The sequence below is a fragment of the Equus quagga genome, chromosome 6 (assembly GCF_021613505.1).
Source record: "Equus quagga isolate Etosha38 chromosome 6, UCLA_HA_Equagga_1.0, whole genome shotgun sequence".
NCBI classification, from domain to species: domain Eukaryota; kingdom Metazoa; phylum Chordata; class Mammalia; order Perissodactyla; family Equidae; genus Equus; species Equus quagga.
In genome coordinates this window covers 41,009,238-41,025,999 of record NC_060272.1, presented here as the reverse complement: position 1 = coordinate 41,025,999, position 16,762 = coordinate 41,009,238, and the positions used below count along the sequence as shown (strand labels likewise).

At 35.3% G+C, this 16,762-nt stretch overlaps 1 protein-coding gene across 1 annotated transcript in view; it reads right to left on the bottom strand.

Moving 5' to 3' along the window:
* The window catches only part of PCDH9 (protocadherin 9), an 870,094-nt gene that overhangs the window by 760,950 nt on the left and 92,382 nt on the right, over positions 1-16,762 (bottom strand). The window lies entirely within an intron of this gene.

Genomic DNA, 16,762 nt, shown 5'->3' with positions numbered 1-16,762 from the left:
CAGGTAAGGGGATTAACGTGCCATTAATACAGCTAGTAATACAAATGATTCCTGTCCATAAAAATACAAATTGTGTCCAATAGAACACAATTGATTATGCCCCTCTGGATATTGACCTGTTTTGCCAGTTCTGCATCCATTTGTAAATTTATTTCAGCATTCCTTATTTGAATTTATTGTGTGGAATTTGGGTTTCTCCTTTGGACCAAATGCAATAACTTACCGGTTCCCATATTAACTAACAAATTAAAGAAAATCTTCGACATGTTTTTATTTGATATCTGCATGAGATAATAATTATATCCTGTTTTAAATTTTATCCTTTATCAACTTAAATAAAGAGTGGCAGCATAGCATAGTCATTAGGACCAAAGGCACTGGGCAGACTATTTGGGTTAGAATCCAGAGACTGTCAGCTACATGATTTTGGCTAAGTTACTTAAATCCTCCCAGTATCCATTTCAGCAATAGAGAAAGAGTTTCATAATATAACTTTCTTATATATTTTTAAAATCAATATGCTTTCATTCAGCAAAATTGGAAAAACTACCAACTCCTGTCTCCTGTGATTTTGAGATGAGTAAATGAGAAAATACATACAATGAACATAAGACTGGCAAATGGTTGGAGATAAATATTAGGAACTACTTGGAGCAGCAATGGGAGTAGTAGTGGTATTTGAGTTGCTGTCATTTCACTTTTTTCCCTTTATTTTTGACTACCATGTTGATTTTCTTCTTTCCTGCCTTATTCCAACATGCTTTAATTTGCTGACCTCTTGGGAGGAAGGACACGGTCTGTCAAATCACATAGCTTCTTCTGTCACCTCCTTTCTCTTAGATGCCTGATATTCAAAGATTGTCTCATTTCTTTTGGTATGTGAAAACTCCCCAACCCTAGAAGGAAACTCCAAAATATAGATATTTTAATATAGATCATAATATCAACCAGAGAACACGAGAATCATAGCCACACAGAATCAGAGGAAATCAGATGAAAGTGTTACATTATCTTCATTCTTATAAATTACTTATAATGACATCTCTCAAATAACACAAATGTTATTTATCTCAAACGGAGATCATGACCAAGTTTGATATCACTTCCAAAAATCAACTCAGGATTTTCTCAGCTTTTTCAAAAGTTTATCCAGGGGTCGGCCAGTACCATAGCGGTTAAGTTCACTTGCTCCACTTTGGTGGCCCAGGGTTCGCTGGTTTGGATCCTGGGCGCAGAGCTGTGCACTGCTCATCAAGCCATGCTGTGGAGGCATGCCACATGGAAGAATAACTAGAAGGATTTACAACTGGGATATATAACTATGTCTTGGGGATTTGGAGAGAAAAATAAAAAAGTTTATCCATTGCAAGAAGAGGCAGAGGAGGAGAAAAGACTAGGAAGGCCAGTTGAAAAATGAAGTGCTGATCATTCCCACTCTTAGGTCCTGAACAGGGTAAATTATTGTTGAATTCAAGCTGATTAAAAAAAGTCCTCTTGGGAATGAGGCTTAGTCAAGTAACCTACAAAACAGATGGATGAGCAGTCCCTGATATTTTCTCACTCTAAGCTAAACTGACTGAAATAAGGCTAGTGATACTGGTAAAAGCAAACACATCACTCCTTTGTTCCAGCCACCTTAAATAGACAAGAAGATACTATTAAAATCATTATGTTCAAGGTGAGGAAAATAAGCGGTTAATTTAAAATTCTGTGCTCTATTGAACCCAATATACATACTTTCCCCAAAGCAACAACAAATGCACCTCAGAAATGCAATCAAGGCATCAAACCCATTTTAGCAAACTTATTGTGCCAACCCATTATTAATGCTGCTTCTCAGGGAATTTCCCTTTCCACGTGAGCTGGGCCAAATATTAGTCACAACTTTTATTGTTATATTTTACATTATCCATTTAAAAAAGAAAGAAATGTATAAATGGAGAAGGATGAACTTTAAGGATATGCTCTGATAACAGAACCAAACTTAAAAAAAAAAGAACACGGGAAAAAGTGTCTCGACAAATTTGTAAAGAATTTATGATACTGACACTAATTGGTGGTAAATTTGACAGGTTATAGATAAGTGAGTTGTCTCTGTTGAAGAGCAATTCTGTAGATCTACTTTTCTGTATTCCTTTCCATGCCAATCACTGAAAATGCCGGTGAACGGGCCCAGCTGAATTGAGCCATTGAAGGCTAGGGTAGGGAATTAATTGTGTTCTCTTGCATCTTTTCCTACTGCCAAAGAAAAGCACTATTGTCCTCCTTGAAGGATTCCCTTTCAGCCGTAAGGATCACTGCCAACTTCACTGAGAAAGTCAAACTGCATATCCAAGTGGAAGTAAGGCCAGTTCACATCTAGCTTTGTTCTTGGGGGAGGGGCTGTGATGGGTTCTAAACATAAGCATTACTGAGCATCATATTTTAAGCTTATTTTGAAAGTGGCTTAATGAAAAATGAGAAACATGGAAGTAAGAGTGAGAAAGGAAAAAGAATAAAGTACAAATTTATAGCCTGAATAAAAGTTATACTGAATGCTATTTATAAAGTTGTCTATGTATGCATGCAATGAAATTGCACTTGTGAAATGCATCAGAGCCTCTAAACCACAGAGAGCAATCTTATCTGAAGTAATAATATAAATGTCCACTTTCACAGATGAATGGATACATTGGATTTTTTTTTTTTTTAAAAAAAGCACTTTCCTTAATGTGACCTAATTAAGGGTGTAAATTAAAAAGGATTTGAGCCATAAAAATGTCAGATCTCAAATGTAACTTATTTGAGGATTTGAAGATAACCCACATAAAATGCAAAAACTATTCAGTGACTCCCCAAGAAAAAGACGTGCTGGTATAATTGCCATGGGGAATGTGGGTAAATTGACTGGATTATCAGGGTTAGAATGTATGAAATTTTAAGAAAGTATAACATCACTACATAAATGAAAAATGACATTAAATTTTCAACACTGAGTTTGTCTGAACTCAATAAAACTTAGCAGGTTAATTGGCAGTTTAGAGTTCATATGGGCAATGTTAAATAACTTTAAGGTAAGAAAATATCTATATTCTCTTTAGGAACAAAAGATTACATGCTGCAGAAACATTTGCTGTGGATCCTGGATACAAGGATACACCATAACCAAACGGACACAATGTTATATTCACTAGGTTAAATGTCTTCATAGCTCTTGCCACTTGTAATAGGACTTGGAGGGAACCAGTCTGTAATTTTATTCGCTGTTCTACTTGGATTTCATTTCGTACATTTTGTTCAACAAGGACACTACTAATTTTTTGTATAAGTCTGAGCAAATAACCCTACAGAAAATCTGTAAAAAACATTGGATATGTATAGTTAAAAACTGTGAAATGCATAACCCCACAGTTTTATTTGGTAATAAATTCAATGGTATGGCATAACTGCCATATGGCACCATGGATTTTGTTTGTTTATCTGTGCTTCATTAAAGTGAGCTCCCAGCACTTCTTCTTTGTCTGTGAAACATCTATTATATAAACGCAACTTCTGCAAGCCAAGCAGGTGAAACATACACATACACCTTAAATTAACTTTCCAAGTGGCCAGAGCCTTTTGAAAAGCAAGAAGCCATAGAACAGAACAGTATTTAACTGCAGATTGGCCTGAACTCAGGATCAAAATTTAATCAAGCTCCTAAATATTTATATCTACGGCATTGCGGCACCTTCACACTACAACCTATTTATCCTAAATACCTTTTCCTAACAAGTAATTTTCTGGGTGTCACTACAATTTACCAGGGTCAGCATCCAAATGTAGAACAAGTAACTTATTTAAATTAGTTTATTTGGTCAGAAAAAAGCCATATGACCTGGCATACATCATATGATTGTTAATTTAGTTGTGCTCGGGATTTAAAACATCTTCTTTGCCGTAGCAGGTGTTTTATAACAGTGAATTAAAGCACAACCAGTTAAGATCATGTTTGGAATATATCAAGCAGGAAACAGAATGTCCTTTTAGCAAGGTTGCAGTGGATAGAAAAATAAAAGATGCATCCTAAAATCCATCATAAGCCTAAAGCCTTATAAGACTTAGAAGTTTGCAGGTTTTTTTTCTTTTTCCTTTTCGGGTTTGTTTCTTGATTTTGTTGTTGTTATTACCATCGTCATTTAATCAATTAGGCTTGGATCTCCAGGACCTTAACCTGGAATAAAATACATGATGTACCCTTACAGTTTCTCTAAGCAATAGTCTATGAGAGCTTATAATTGTTAGAATCAACATACTACCCCCAACCTCCTCCTGAATACTACCATTGCATTAGTAAGGAAAGATTATTCATTTCCACATCAATCTTACTTCTTTTTTTTTTGCCAAGGAAGATTCACCCTGAGGTAACATCAGTTGCCAATCTTTTTTTTATTTTGCTTGAGGAAGATTAGCTCTGAACTAACATCTGTGCCAATCTTCCTCGATTTTTTTGTATGTGGGACACTGCCACAGTGTGGTTGGTGAGTGGAATAGGTCCGCGCCCAGGATCCGAACCCACAAACACAGGCTGCCAAAGTGAGTGCAGAACTTTAACCACTGGGCCACAGGGCCAGGCCCTAATCTTACTTCTTTTTAGAAATTAAATATGAGAAATGTCTTTCAAACAGATTCTTCGATCAGTCTACATGTTCTAATACAAGATAGGTAAACGCAGGACATGCTATTGAGTAATAAACTAGCACAGAAAAGAATCATGGAACAAAATTTAGAGTCCGATAGACAAAAAAAATGTGTAGTCTGGAAATGTGGTGAAAATGGAGAAATGACACAAATTCATTTGTTTCCTCAGACTTTAGGAGTAGAATGTAGACTCAGTCATTGATTGGCCAAATGGGGTAACGTATCCTGAGAGATGGAAACCTACATGTTTTTGAAATACTTAAGCAATGATTTTTAAACAGCTAGGTTAGGGTATGGAGGAGTGAGCCACATAAACATCATTAGAACCTCAAAGAATGGTGCAAGTTGGTTAAGAAGATACGGGGCCAGGGAGTTATGAGTAGGTTGGACTGGGAACACTGTTTTAAGGACTTCAGTGGCTTTTGTTTTCCATTGCCAGATCTTCCATTGTCTTTTTCCATTTCCCAGAAAACATGTAAATATATGTAAACAACAACAATTATGTAGTCATCTTACTCTAACTTTATAACTTCATATGCCACTTCTTTAATAATCTCATGCCATCCTTAAGAACAGAAAGTATATTTAAATATATGAGGAATTTAAGAAGACTTTCTATTTTTTCCCGAGCCTATACATGAATGTAGTGTGTGAATTAAAATCAAGTCTTCTAAACTCTACTGCATATCATGCCCATGTATTAAGAGATAGCAAGGTCTGCATAAATGCCCTGAAGAAGGCTGATGGTGCATCCAGAAAAGGCATTTATTCCTGTCATTCTTCTTAGTCTGGGTCTCCATGCAATTACATAATGAAATGTGTAATACAGATTTTTCTTTGTACACAGGCAACCCCTGTGGTTGCAGGTACTATCCATTATGAATGAATTTTCACTAGCCCTCATGGCTAAAACACCTGGAATTAGGGGTTAGAGATGAGTGTTCAATTCCTTTTTCTGCCACACAACAGCTTGGTTTTCCCTACTCAATCCTCCTTCTATCGCTTCTCCCTTTTTCTCCTTTAATCTTTGTATCACTCAATCTTAAAGATCCAATTTAAAGTATGACTTTCTCTGTAACTATCTCTAACTCTTCCCCAGACAACAAACGCAATTTCTCTCTCATTATTGCTTACATAGGACTTTACACATAGTTCAATTACATCATATCAGTGTTTAGTCACAGGAATGCCTGATCCGATATGACCAAGTGTAGGTCTCGTTAATACCTGAATCCTCGGTGTCACAATTAGGTCCTCTTTAAAAACCTGCTGAAATAAATTCATAATCATTTTTTTCATTTATGTAATACTTTGTAGTTTTCAAGTTACTTTCTCATATATTATGACACAAAAAAATTATAGATTTTGCAATAAGGAGCTAGTATACGTTTTTAAGTAGCTGAAAAACATCTTATTTTGAGGAAATTACTTGGATCACCACAGAGGAAATGGGCCTTGAGTAACTATTCCCTTGAGAAGGAACATTCGTTAACAAAATCTATTTACTTTTAATCTATTTAACAACTACTGACCTCTTACTATATATTCTGCAAGATTCTGAAGACACCAATTAAGGACAAAGTTAGTCCCTCAAACAACTGAGAGTGCTGCAGTAGGACAGATTATGTACAAAGATCTTATAAAATAATCTTCATCTCTTTCAGGGTGAGAGAGAGGATTTATTTATATTCCTAAATATGAATATTTATTTTTAAAATTTGGGAATTCTTATAAAATACAAGAATCAATGTACCCTATAAAATTTGCAAATATAATTTATTTTGGCCGTAAGTGTAGTCCGGGTCATACAGATTCTTACTCTTGTTTCTCCTAGAAGCTTCAACCATTTGTCCCACAAGCAGACAATAAGCACGAGCTGTCATTTTAAAATGTGTTGAAGCTGCAAGCTCCTGCGTTACTGTATTGGGACTGGGGAATCTGCTCTGTGTTCTGCCAGAGAATTACAACACATTGCTGCCTGGAGCAATGTTAACTTTTAATGTCTTTGTTGTGGTATCTTAGGGTTTTTTTTTCCCCCATCATACAGAATAATTATTTTTCTCTGCCCTTTTCCACATTACTTTGTATCACACTCTCTAATCTTTCTTACATATTATCAGCAATCTCAAGAGAACAACACTTAAATGCCTACCTCTTTCAGAATTTTTAGTTGGAAAAAGTACTTGTATGATAGCAAGGAATAGAATCTTTTTGATGCAAGATCATTTGAATATTGCTGTCTGTAAGAAAAATCTTTTGTTATAAAGCATATTTGAGAGTGCAATTGACTTGGCACTATTTGGGCTCTGCCATTAAATAAATGTATGTAATCTTATAAAACTCATGTGATGGCCCTGGGCTTCACTTTCCTCACCTAGCTCTAGATTGTTTGTTTGTTTTGTTTCTGTTTTTCTAAATATTGATCATGATGAACATGCCCTAAACACGTTGTCTTAACGAAGAACTTACGTCTATCTTAAGATGGCCAAGTTGAATTAATTGACAAGGCCTCTTTCAAAATCTATTATTTGGTTTAGATTCCTGCTTGGCTTTTTCTTTGTTTTTTTCTTATTTATGAATAACTGAACTACAAATATGACAATTCCAACTGCGATAAGGAAATTAATGTCCACATAAAATAAAATATGGCACTGAATTGCAAGCACCAAGCATTTTTCTTCATGGTAGAGATGCCTGTGAAAAGGGATCAGTGTCTCTTAAATGCCTTCACCTCCTTGGCATGTTATATATATTTTCTACGTTATTCCTAACAACAACCTCATGAAGAATATGCTATCATTTTACAGACGGGAAAGTTGACACTCAGTGTGAAATTAATAGTTAGGATGCAAGGATCCTATTCAGCTGATTGTCACTTCACCATACCAGAAAGTCTTCTAGGGAGATTGGGCAAATAATATTGCTTTTAATGTGTAGATTAGTTCATGCATGAAATTAACTTTATTCTTTTTAAGAAACAACTTTGTCACTATTTTGCTAGTGACACAAACATTGAAAACAGTTACTCAATACAACTAATCACAATTAATATGCAAAATTCCCTAATTTTGTTTTAGGCTTTTTCATTCATTCATTCATACAGGTATTAGTATAATTGCTTTTAAATTAGCTTGATTTCTCCCTTCAAACTTGAAAGAACAAAATCTACTCACCTTTACAGACACATTGCAGTAAAGGATCTCTTTCTACTCGTCTTTATATTCTCACCTGATTCATGAAACATAAGCTCCTAGGAGCAGAAAGCAAGACTCCATCATTTGTGTTTTCGAATGGACATATATGGTAGCATATTATCTGCAAGAAATGCTGAGAGATATAACCACTGAGAACTCTTTCCTTTCCTCTCCAGCCTGTCCCCAGTTAGAGAAAATCAAGACAGGGCTGTGTTCCACTATAGCACCTCTGTTCACGTGTTTAAGCCAAAGAAGAATGCTTTCCATCCTTTGTAAACATACACTTGGTTGAAGAGACAAGCTTTCATTACCTATGTTTCTCTTTCATTTTGAGCACTAGCTGAAGCCCCTATTTCGATTTTCGTTTATTCAGATATGTCTTTCTTAAGCAACTTTATAACTCCCATCGTTGGTTAGTATGATTGTCAAATTATGAAGTACCATTAGGAGAGAGTTTGTACCTACAATTAAACTTATTATCTGTCATCTTATTCTTGTTCAATCTAAAGAAAATAAAAGGTACTAGAGAGCTAACTTGTTCTGAATATTAAGGAGAAATTAAAAGTTCCCAAGAAGTGATGAAAAAAATCCAAGTAAGTTAGTTGCCTTCTGTACTTTTCCAGCATAAAACACCTAGTTAGATTATAAAACATCTGTTATGTATATGTATGTTATACACTATTACTCAAAATTAGTTCAGATTAATTAACTAGATAGCCAGTACTAAAGAATTGCCCCAAACAGTATCTTAATTCTCAAAATATGCTTCATCTGAAGAATTAAAGGAAAAATTAACAAAAATGCTTGTTATCATGCCTATCCATGACTGAATACAGGTATTTACTTTCCTTCTAATTTACACAATTATTCTCAATCATAACTTTGTGTAGTTTTTTTGTTTTTAAATACTAAATAATAATGAATCCACAGACTCAAAAGAGTAAAACATATGCATTTCATAACTACTAGATATTGTCAAAGCAATGGCATCTGTAGTATGCCTTCCTGCTATCCGCTGGAGACAGGGAAGATCAAACTGAAGTTTTAAGCATGCTCAGGTCTTTGCTATTCATGACTAATAAATACAACAAACGAAAACTCTAAAATCCACTAGATAAATGACTGTTGAGGGTGTCTCAGATGTAGTAAGCATATATATTACTTTGAAGACTTCAATATATGCTTACTGAATACCCAACATGTGTACAGGAATATTATAGGTGTAATGAAAAAGAAGAGTATATAAATAACCCATTCTCTTTCCTCAAGCATCTTTAAATCTTGTGAAGTAGAAAAGGATGTTAAAAATTAATTCTGTAACAAGGTAGAAGGTCCTAGGGGCCTTCTTAATCAGTTCTTCGCTGTAAAACAATAAACATATTGTTGGCTACCCAGTAGTAATTTACGACAAACCCAAAGCACTTTTCAAGCTACATTATTCTTTATTAAATTTAATAACCTAACATCTACTAGAGAATCACCCCTACCTTTCTTGTGGTTATTTGTTGATGTAGATCATTGACCTCACCTGCAGTCGTTCTCTCTTATTTTGATTAAATTTTTGGAGGAAGAAGGGGAGGAGGAAGAAGCAAAGGAATCTTCTTTTGAAATACACAGTGAATTAGAAGAGGTGGGAATAGACGACAGATTTTGGATTCTCTTTGATTGTACATCTTTCCCCCTTATGGTCATTGCTGTCTAGAGCAGATTTCAGCTGACCTGGCAGAGTAATAAATTGTTTAGGAAGCTTTATCCCTGTGGGACTAGAACCATTTCACTAGTGTTAAGGAGATTTTTGTGTACATTGTGTGTGATGCATTTATGTTGATGACATGGATGTATTTAGTTTCACCTCATTGGGTTTACTAATTTAGATATTCCCAAGATCCGGATGGGTCTTGATACAACTCCCTAAATTAACACATTAGGAAAGTGACTTGTTTATGTCAACATAGCCAATGACAAGCCTGGAACTAGAAATCAGGTTGTGGGGAAGTAGAAGGATTGTCAGCTTGGAGTCAGTGCAGAGTGCAAATCCTCGTCCTGCAACTCATGAATCTTCTGACTTTGGGCAAGTCTTTGAGCCTCAGTTTCTTTGTGTGAAAAATTTGGAATGCTCAGGGGGTGGGAAATAATGGATGTAAAGTGTCTGTGTCTGACAAAAAGCAAATACTCATAAAATGTTCACCCCTTTTTCCTTCCTAGCTCCTGGATGAGTAGTCTCCATGGTGCTCCTACATGGTGTCAGACAGACATAAATTTGCACCTATGATGTCATATTTTGCAGCTCCTTTGTAACTTGGCAGCCTGAACACAGTGCATGTGCATTAATGTTGCCCGTGGAATAACACAATCTTGTTAGGGAATGATTAAATGCTTTCCTTTACTCTTAATTCTTACCACTCTTACTCAGACTTTGTTTAGGTTCAGTGTGGAGGGCGTGGCTTAAATTAAAAGCTCAGTGACTCCAGCTGGTTGGGAGAAAGAGGGAACAAATATATGGTAGAAGAGGAAGAATCTTTCCTCTCCCCTTTGCTCCAGAAATATTATGCTACAGAAAAATCACAACATAATTGTGAATATGGCTTACACGAAAAAGTGAGTAAATTTCAGGAATTTTTAAACCTATGTCACTTATCTCTTTCCTAATCAGTGAATATCACCATTATCCAGTATGTGATACACTTGAAATTTATTTCTTAGTTTTGAAATCAATAAAAGGTATAATAACTGATCCATAATCACCTCTCATATATTCCAATGGGCTTGTCTCTCTTATATTCTCACTTATTTTTGCTTAATTTATCTTACATTGGCCAGACATTTTCATGTTTTTTTCTACGTTTTAGTTTGGCCATCTAGAGTGTCCTTTTAAAAAGATTCTTCTAATGCTACAATGACAATCATATTGCAATATGTAAGTGTATCAAATTAGCAGTAAATCTTAAACTTACACAATGTTATATGTCAAATATATTTCAATTAAAGAAAGTTTCTTCTTAAAGTTTATATATGTTCATGTATAATTTTGTACACAGTCGTGCATTGCATAACGATGTTTTGGTTAATGATGGGCCGCATATATGATCATGCTCCCATGATACTAGTACCATTGGCCTAAGTGTGTAGTTGGCTATACCATACAGGTTTGCATAAGTACACTCTATGATGTTCACACAACAATAAAATCACCTTACCATGCATTTATGAGAAGATATCCCCATCATTAAGCATTACTAATACTAATCTGAGTTGAGAATAATGGAAATATTATTTAAAATGTTAAGTATCCTAATCTCCTATTGCTGCAACGTTCTTTGTATTTTAAGTTAAGAACTTCCAAGCATCTCTTTCTACATTTTTTTCTTTGTGTATTCACATACAAAAAGTTGGGAGTTTTTAAAAATATGATAAAGATTCACATAATAAAATACAGTAGGTATTATGTTTAAAATGAAGAGTCTAATTTTTTATTAAAATATACAGTTTGTATAAATTTTTTTTAGTTCTTTTTTTTTAAAGATCTTATTTTTCCTTTTTAACCCCAAAGCCCCCCAGTACATAGTTGTATATTTTTAGTTGTGGGTCCTTCTAGTTGTGGTATGTGGGATGCCCCCTCAGCATGGCTTCATGAGCAGTGCCATGTCCGAGCCCAGGATCCGAACCAGTGAAACCCTGGGCCGCCAAAGCAGAGCACGCAAACTTAACCACTCGGCCACGGGGCCGGCCCCCAGTTTGTATAACTTTTTAACTTAGCATTATTAATATATTCATGTGATATTTACTGCTTGATTAAACTCTTCAAAACAATTTACAAATTCTCCACTAATATTTAATATCAAAAATAGCTAACATATATTGAGTGCTTATCGTGTGCCAGTCACTGTTTTAAGTGTGTGACTTGTACTGATTCATTTATTATTCCTAGTAGTCTATTAATATTCCCATTTTCCAGATGAGAAAACTGAGGTGCAAAGAGGTTAAAAAACTTAGACATGCCATATATTTAGTAAGCAGTGATCAGGATTCAAATTTAGACTATGTGGTTTCAGAGCCTGGACTTTTAGCCACTACAATGGAGCAAGTTAATTACTGTACTGAAGTTATTTCACTTTTCCTTTAACGATCTTAATCAACCAATAACATTGCTCTCTAGCAAACTCTAGTACACTTCTAAATAGAGCAAAATGTTACCTCTTTTAAATAAGTGCTCACCAGAGCAGTGTAGCCAAGACATCAGTTTATAAATGCATTGGTTTTTTTAAAGATTTAATTTGTAGATCAGTTGTTTAAATATGGAAACAATATTATAAATGGTGGTTAGATGCTAGAGATAGTTACAAAATCCCGTTTAATCTACTATTAACCAACTAATCATTACATTAAGGCATTAATGTTCCTCTGTTCTGGCAGCAGTGAGGCAGGCATGGCAAAGAGGAGAATAGACAAGTTTATTCCTTTTTCTGAAGAGGAATAGGGCTGACTCCAGGCAAAAGTTTTAAACGGTTGAAATTTCACTTTAGTACTTCCCAAATATGCCTAGTGTCCTCAAGCTATTTTAGCCCACGGTATTTCATTTCCATGGCAGTCAAGATTTTTATTTCCTTAAGTCAACTGATCTTTATTATGTGTTAGATGGGGAGCATGGAAATTAAATGAATAATAATATATAAATGACAATTGTCCCAGGATGGACCCAGAGATGTTTGTATTATAAAAATATATTCCTTACCAAGATTAATAACAAATTAAATAAATTTGGTCTCTAAATGAGGAGAGACAATCCAAATGGCCCTGTAGGCAGATTTTCTTTTCTTTCTTTCTTTCTTTCTTTTTTTTTTTTTTTTTGCTGAGGAAGATTAGCCCTGAGCTAACATCTGTTTCCAATCTTCCTCTTTTTTTTGCTTGAGTAAGATTAGCCCTGAGCTAACATCTGTGCCAATCTTCCTCCTCTTTATTTGTGGGTCACTGCCACAACATGCCTGACAAGTGGTGTAGGTCCACACTCAGGATCCAAACCTGCAAACCCAAGCCACCGAAGCAGAGCATGACAAAGTTAACCACTACACCATGGGGCCAGACACTAGAGGAAGATTTTCTCCCTGTTTTGGGTAGTTTCATAAGAAGCTGGCTCAACAGACCCAGTGGGCTCAATGGAGGAGCAGGCTGATGTGATGTTCTCTGAAGGCATCATCATCCAAGGCCACTTCGCTGACAGGAAATTCAGGCTGTACGTAGTTGTCCAGATGTTTCTGTCCCATGGTCTCTAATATGTAAAGTATTGTTGGGGTGGGGAATGCCCTCTTAGAACATTTTCCCAGTTGTGACTGGTCTAGCTATGCCCAGCATAAGCATCCTTCTCTGCAGGATGATGAGATTTTGGGGGACCTTGCTAGTGACTCTTTCTCTGATAACCCAATACACTGTAGCGTGCTAGTGTGTGTGTGTGAGTGCCCTCTTTGTACTACAGAGGAACAAAGGCTCACTCTGTAGGGAAGGGCATTGTGAGCATGTCCTTACTCCAGCCATCTCTGGAGTCAGTTCCTCTACACATTTCAATAGTTTTTGTTTTTGTTATATGTATGTATATCTAACATATGAAGCCATAGTTTTTCGAATCGCACTAATATGGATACCAACAGTTCATGTCATCTGTCACAAGGAAGTCAATACTGGGGGCAAGAGTACATCTTTGTCCATAAGGATCATTTGCAAATCAGTTGTTTATATGCTTGGCATTTTGTTAATGAAGAGACTGCTTTTATTATTTTTTTTCTAGATGAAGTAGATGCATTGGGATCTTTTTAGCACCACTTGTTTTGGCCAAGTAGGAGGATATTACACAGGTATTCTCATCAAAGTAATTAGGTTGTTGGATAGGCTCTGCATGTGGCAGTTAATGTCATACATTAGTTAAATTGTAGCCCCAAAGGCTTGTGGGATCAGAATCACAAACACGGAGTTCCCAACTCCCGTGAACCTACCCCTTTAGGACATGCCTCATCTGTAGTGAGAGGGAACACTGCAATAACAAATTCTCATCACAAGAGTATGAGCTGATTCTCTTGGAAAAAACACTTGTGTAAAGAAATTCACTGTTTAAAGAAGCACATTTGGATATTCTGGAAGTTTTCCACAACCCCAGACATGCCAATCAAAGATAACACAATGCAAGTGTCTCTGAGTGACACTTCAAGCTGCATTCATAAGCAACCTGCCTCATTCAAAGTCAATGAAGAGACACGACTTACAAGTCCATGCTGAAAAGTTATTGAAATGTGACTGACATCTCAAAGAAAAGGTGTCAAAGGGTTGCATGACCCAGTGCTGAAACACAGCGGGGTTAATCAAAGTTATGGCAGTTGGGTACCACAAAGGTCTTCCTTAGGCTTATTTATTTATTTTATTTAAGTCATTTTACTGAATGGGTTTATTATCGTCCCTCTACTCCCTCCATCTAGCATTTAAACCGTAGTCTGTATTATTGGTTGGAAACTTTTGCCTTGGTTACTGTTTAGAAAGGAGGAAGTAGTCTCTGTCACTAGTGAGGCTTCTGAGGATAATGCCAGTGTTACATCTCTTTCCATTGCTTCAATTCCCCCAGGAGATCTTGAGCGTCTACAATCATGTTCCAATATGATGTACCTCCTAGGAGAGGAGGATGGAGCAGCCAGTCTACTATGCTGTTCAAAGAAGTTTTACTAGTACATGAGTTTAATGATTTACTGAAACTCTACCTACTCTAAGAAAGGGTCAGAAAGGAGACAGTAGAGGTAAGTTTGATCTTGGTTTATCTAATCATTTCGTCTCTTCCCAATGGCAGACATATTCTCCTGCCTAGTGCTAACCACTTGACATCTGGAAACTCACTTTTTTCTTTTACTTGATGCCACCTCAGGACAGAAGTCAATGCTCTGAGAGCAACTGTAACATAACCATGAATAATAGTTATCAGCAATTCTGTTATATTTATATTTTAGGCTAATTGTTTCCATGGCTTCTCTTCCATTTCCTTGTAAAATACAGAAGGTATATCATCATCTGACAGCGAAAATAGCTAATAACCTTGCCTAACAAAAGAAGGAGAGAGAGAGAAAGAAAACCTCTCTGTGATGAACAGAATCTGGCAAATGCTATAATTTTGTTCATGGTAATTATGCCCGTAGTTTAAAAAGTACAGCAATTACGAGTTATGTTTATATATGTTAGAAGGTAACAATGCATGATAGAAATTATATGCATGAAAAATTGTGTGTGTGTGAATGTGTTTCAATCCAATATTCTGGCCTTATTTAAACTCTACATTTGGGTCCAATATTTCTTGGCTGTTTTTTTACCTTGTGAATCTATTAGGAATGAGTCACTGGTTAAAACAGAATAATCACAAACCTCAACACGACTGGCTGCTAAGTGCTCAAACATCTGCTCTGCCCTGGAATCAAATATATATATTCTTCATCAAATACATACATATATACATTCTCTATATCCAAAAGACCTGGAAAAGAAATTTGTTTTTCTTTCCAGACAATTCTACTACAAAAGAAGTGCTGGGTCTAATAATATCGAATAAATTATCTATTCTGGAATCAATCCACAATTCATATTAAAGGCTTTCATAATAATACAAGAAAAAAATAAAAAAGAAAAATGACAGTAAAATGACTACATTCCTTGTTATTAATTATTTTAAAAATTTAAAAAAGGGATGAGAGTTACACTTGGGAAAGATCACCTTGGAAAGAAAGTATATCAAACATGACTAGCAATGGGCTTTTCTTTTACGAAGAATAATGGTTTAATGTTTAATTAATCTTATCCATTTCTGCATTTATGGGAAGGCAGAGAAGAGTCTGCTTTATAATGTAGAAAATTAAATATTAAAACCTTGGTGCCTACCAGACTTACATTTTCTTATTATGAATGAGCATTTTCACTTTCTGCACACACAAAGAAAGAAACACGAGATAGATGTAGTCACTTAGCTCTGCAGAAAAGGATGATTTCAACGTATCTCTGATACCAACTTGCTACTAGAAACAAAATACGTCAAAATGAATAAAGATTTAAAACAAAAACAAAAACAATGCAAAACTATAAGATTGCTATCATATATAATATAAATCCTTAATTCTAAATGTAATAAATAAATTCTTCACTCTTTTTTTCCATGTGTGAATTACATAAAATTCTAATACACCAAAATGGTATATTGCTGAAGAAATATAATAATAGTTTCCATATTCTAGGATGTCTTTTCCAGTGAGGAAACTGAATAAGATATATTAATTAAAAATAATAAAAATGCAGCCACATTAAAATATAGAAATAACAATTGAGAACAATGAAATGAAAGATCAGATATTTAGATGCTTAGTTCAATTGCCACCTATTTACAATATTTATAATTGGGCCAGATGGTATACTTTATAATTAAATGTGAAATTTTGACTTCATTTTAAGTATCGTTTGGACTTTTGGTCTCCAACGTATTACTTATCACAAAGCAGGGATTAAAGAAAGGGTCAAGGAAGGGGCCATATCAAGAAGTTCCATCTATGATAAACTCATCCCCACCGATCATCAGAGGTACTTTGCCTCTCTGTGACTGATTTATTGTTCCTGGAAAATAGAATTGATTTGGAAGGAAAAGAAGGCACGCTTTACAAACATTGTTCCTAAACTAAAGGATTAATGTGTGTGATTTAACACAGCAAATTCTTCCAGTTTTTTTATGTGCATTTCTGAACTTGTTGACACCTTGATCACAAACCCTGCAATTTGTTGCTTCTATGATTAAATAAGGATAGAAAATATTACATTCACGAAATCTTGGTGACATGAATTTTTTCAATTTTGCTTATTAGAAAACATTAATAACAATTATGGGGAGATGTAGCAGAAAAATT